Consider the following 726-nt stretch of genomic DNA (forward strand, 5'->3'; position numbering starts at 1 on the left):
ATCGTGAGTAAGGTCTGTACTGCCAGGACTGCACAGCACTGGAACAGGCTAGCTCCTCTCAGGCTAGCTCACTGTCTAGTCTAGGCTCCATGGTACGAGTCTGGTGGGAGACTCAGGCGTCCTCCTTTCCCAGCACCAAGTGACCATTTGGCTCAGGCTAATTCCCACTTGGGACCCGTAGTCCCTGGAGGAGTGCTTCCTGTCCTGGAAGTCCATCAGGACCTACATGGTGCAGAATTTATGGTGATCTTAGGCTTGTTTTTTTTTTTCAGGGCATGTTAGGCTACAAATTATTCAGATGTTCAGAGAGTCAGAACTCTGAGTGTAGAAATAGCCTCTCTCCTTGTGATGTGCATGTGACACAGTAGCTACATCTGCAATAATCCTAGGGGCAGCTACAGTCCATTTTCTTAGAAATTTTAAACGTGTTTTAATGAGAGTTGCATAAATTGAAAGCAAAAATGCTTTCATTTTTGCTTGCCTATATATTTTTAATTCTCACTAGTTTTTATAGCAGGGAGTTGATATAGTAAGGAGAGAGAATGCCATTGTGTGTCCTTCAGATTTTATTGATGATAATGAAGTTTGTACAAGCCATTTTCATTTAGAAATTTTATGTGTTAAATTGTTTTTCTTATATTTTAAGGACTTTTAAAATTTTCACTCATGTATGTATTAGTATGTTTGTGCAGGTACCTGCAAGCAGCCACAGAGCACATGAGGTGT

The 726-nt window shown here is 40.9% G+C and overlaps 1 pseudogene; it reads right to left on the reverse strand.

Moving 5' to 3' along the window:
• Positions 1-274: 274 nt before the first annotated feature.
• On the reverse strand, positions 275-391 carry LOC114617017 (annotated as a pseudogene).
• Positions 392-726: the final 335 nt, after the last annotated feature.

Source organism: Grammomys surdaster, unplaced genomic scaffold, assembly GCF_004785775.1.
Source record: "Grammomys surdaster isolate TR1022 unplaced genomic scaffold, NIH_TR_1.0 133, whole genome shotgun sequence".
NCBI lineage: Eukaryota > Metazoa > Chordata > Mammalia > Rodentia > Muridae > Grammomys > Grammomys surdaster.